The sequence below is a fragment of the Silene latifolia genome, chromosome 6 (genome assembly GCF_048544455.1).
Source record: "Silene latifolia isolate original U9 population chromosome 6, ASM4854445v1, whole genome shotgun sequence".
In the NCBI taxonomy this organism is placed as follows: Eukaryota; Viridiplantae; Streptophyta; class Magnoliopsida; order Caryophyllales; family Caryophyllaceae; genus Silene; species Silene latifolia.
In genome coordinates, this window is record NC_133531.1 from 67,070,948 (window position 1) to 67,075,245 (window position 4,298).

Below are 4,298 nucleotides of genomic sequence, written 5' to 3' on the forward strand. Positions count from 1 at the left end.
ATAACCGATTACATTTAATTACGAATTAACATCTTAATTCATTTAAGCTAACATTATATACATTAATTAAATATAACATATTATATTCAATTTACGAATTGACAGTTAATTCGTCGCACCAAATATTATTTAATTAGATTAAATAATCGTCTCATCAACACATTGACTAACTGTTTAGTTAAATACATGAACTAACCTTTTAGTCATATAAGGCATCAATGTGATTACATTTCCATAATCACATCTCTCAAACACATCCTTTAGGTGTGACTTTTAGGGACCAGTTGATCACCGCCATCAGTATGATAATAACGTCAAACTTTCTAGCAAGTCAACCGTTATTAGGTAATTGTTAATCAACTGATAAAATACGAAGTATACCCTTGTGAACCTATAAGAGATTTATAAATGTTATCACACTAATTTGTGGAGGACACAAGCTCCAACAAACTCCCACTTGTCCTCACAAGTGTATGTGCGATAACCGATTCTCATATCCTAAAATTTCTCCCACTTAATGTAAAACAATTTGCAAAATCCGCATTCACAAAGGTCGTATTTTACAAGTGATCAATATCAAGAGTGGTTTCCCCGAATAGAGAGTAACTTAACTGATAAACGAATCATCATTCCAGCATGGCCATGCATTTCAGTTACAACTCCTCGAGTGGCCCTGAGAAATAACTATACCTGATAAAGGTTGGATATTTTCTTCAACTCGAATCCTGCAGATGTAAGCACAGATGAAATGACCAGAAAAAATCTACTTAGTCTCTGTTACGGCGAGACCATGAGAAAGAAACCAAAGTCACCCAAAAACTGCCTTAATCTCAAGAGACAGTCGATAGTCAAAAGAATCGACTCTAGGAACACAATGGACGTCCAATCCACAACCTGGCACCGAATGTTTTTAAACATTTAGGACTCCATTACGTGACATCACAAAAAAATAATTGTCCTACGAGGTATCGTTATAACCCGTATTTGTGATCGATCAGCCAACTGATTGACTTATGGCTCGTTGAACCCACCATCAATCGACTGCACAATATAATAGCCAGAGTTATCAGCTCATTAAGGCGATTACGGACCAAAACAAATATAATATAATTTAGTTCACATTGTGGCGTTCAATGTTGTCAGTACAATCCACATGAAAAACAAAATATTATAAAAATGATGAAGTTATAAATAGTATATGAAAAGGATAATGTATCGAATCCATAATCAACTACTACAACTCAGGAACACGTTTATTTCCCATGGAAATAACGTGCCCTTCATGCTTATCATAATTCAATGGTTTAGTGAGAGGGTCCGTGTTGGAATATGTGTCCTCCGACAATAATGCGATCACAACTGTTGATCATGATGATCATATGTTTAAATCTCATTTTAAGAATACATGTGGGATGTAATATTTTACAGTCAACTAGTCCACACATATCGGTAATGATTGGCTGACTAGAGTTTGACATTACTGTCGTGCGACGGTGGTGATCAGTTGATCCCCTTAGGTCATACCTATAGGGAAATACTCTTAATTGATTATTTAATTAATCGTATACCGATACGAGTTAATTAAATTGCTTAAAATTGACGGATGATTTTGTGAGTATAATTAACGTATCTTATTGTAATATGATTAAATGAGACACGGTCCAAGTAATCAAATTGTTTTATTACTTAGATGAAATTATTGTTTATAGAAACAATTGAAACAGAATGAATAAATTATTATAAATACAGAATGTTGTAGTTTATAATACGGAAACACTTTTGGCACAAGTAATTACGAATTACTAGTCGATTTTGTAAATGACATATTTGATGAGTATGTTGATTTTTAATATGTTAAAAATACATTACATTGTGACATGTCATGTAACATGTTACATGTGACAATATTGACAAATGACAAAATAAAATGGACCATCCATTTTATAATGAAAGTGCCGAAAATGGAGGGGTAATTGGGTTAATATTGTGTTTTCATTTTAAGTGGAAAACACTATGATTACTACCTCTTAGGCTCTGTTCTTTTGGACTTATATTTGCTTAACTTAACTTAACTTAACTTATTTTTGCTGAACTTTTCTGAACTTAACTTATATTTGCTGAACTTAACTTATTTTTGCTGAACTTTGCTGAACTTATTTTTGCTGAATTTAACTTAACTTATTTTTGCTGAACGTTTCTGAACTTAATTTTACTGAACTTAACTTAACTTATATTTGCTGAACTTAACTTATTTTTGCTGAACTTTTCTAAACTTAACTTATATTTGTTTAACTTTTCCGAACTAAATGAATATGAACTTAAATAATAATAATTATTATTATTATTATTATTATTATTATTATTATTTTAACAATAATAAGTCGCTTTCATTATTATTATTGTTGTTGTTGTTGATATTGAGAAAAACAAAAAAAAAAAAATCGAACATTTTTTTTGTTAATAGTGACTAATAATTTTGGATAAATTGTAATTATCCTATGCAACTGGTCATTATAGTCTATGGTGCGACGGTCTTTTCCTTGTTTTTTGGTAAAATGTGACCACTATTAGCATTAGGTAAATAGCGACCACTTTATATTAAATAGTGGCCACTTCGAAAAAAATGTTCATGTTTTAGTCATAAAAAGTAGTCACTGTTTACTCTAAAATGGTCGCTATATATTTATCAAAAAGTAGACACTTGTCGCACATGACGGTCGAAAAAGAGAATTTGTGAAAATCGTAATTTTTTAAAACTTATCAATACTATAAAACGTGTATGAATTTATAGTTAACTTACCTTTACTTTCCTGAACTCAATTTTGCTGAACTTAACTTATTTTTGCTTAACTTTGCTGAACTTAATTATGCTGAACTTAACTTAATTTATATTTGTTGAACTTAACTTATTTTTGCTTAACTTTTCTGAACTTATTTTTGCTGAACTTAACTTAACTTATTTTTGCTGAACTTAACTTATTTTTGCTTAACTTTTCTGAACTTAACTTAAATTAAGCAAAAATAAGTCCAAAAGAACAGGGCCTTACTAGCCATGCAACCCTATAGACTTTGAGAAGAGCAACTATTGCATGCATAGGCTCCCCAAAAAGCCCCCCACCCAACCGGTTTTCTCTAGAGAACAACCCACATTGTTTTCTCTATTATTCATCCTTTTTCCACCTAACATTTTCTAGTGTAAGAAGTTGTTCATCTCTATCTTTTGTAGAAATCCTAGAGAAATAAAACTCCATCATCTATTCTCTCTAAAACCGAAATACATGAGAGAACAAAAATTATTTTGTGTCATATTTTAAGTAAAACTAATACTGTTACTAGATCTAAATAATATTGGTTATTATGAGTTTTTCCTTGGGTATATGCTTTTGGGAGGGATTCTATACTTGAATCCTTGTTCTTCCATTTGGAGAGCTCAAGAACAAGAGAGTAGGAGAACTCTCTTGTGCCCTTAAGATCCGAAATAGCAATGTAAGATGATGATTTCTTCTTTAATTGTATTTTGTTTGCTTGCATAAGATCACCTTTTAATTTGTGACTAAATTAAAATTATAACATATATGAATATGTTGAGTAATGAGATATAGATTTCTAACAAGTGGTATCAGAGCACAAGGTTGTTTGCATGCAAATCGGTTATAGTTTTTCCGGGTTATACGATTAACATATAAAACTTGTAAATTTGTGTTATTATGATATATCACGAAAATAATTTATGCATGTTAAAGTTTCTGATCCTAAAATATATTTAGGATATTTTGGTTAATTTATGGATTTTATTGTTCATTTTATATTATATTGGCATTAAAATGTGATTTTTATGATAAAAATGTCAATTTTGGACGAAAATTAGCTAAACTTCGAATTTTTAGGTGGTTTTTGGATATGTTTTCACATATATTATTTTTAGATGATCTGGAAATTTTCAAAAATTTTGGAGTTCTTATGCTCGAAATATGGATTTTTCATGATAAAAATCGAATTTAAATGAAAAATAGGTTAATATGAGAAATATTTCGAATCTGGTCATAGAAATTTAGTATGTTGTCACATGCAATTTTAAAAGATGGGTGTAAAATAATAGGGTATAATGAAGTCTTCATGCATGATTTATGGATTTTTGATGAAAAATAGCATAAATAGTGACTTAATTAGTGAAAAATTGCTAAAACATACTTCATGACTAAGGAAAAACATCACATGTTGCATTTTATTATCTTTTTCAGATCTAAAATTGAAAAGTTTATGTGTATAATTTTTCTCATGTTTTTATGATTTTAATT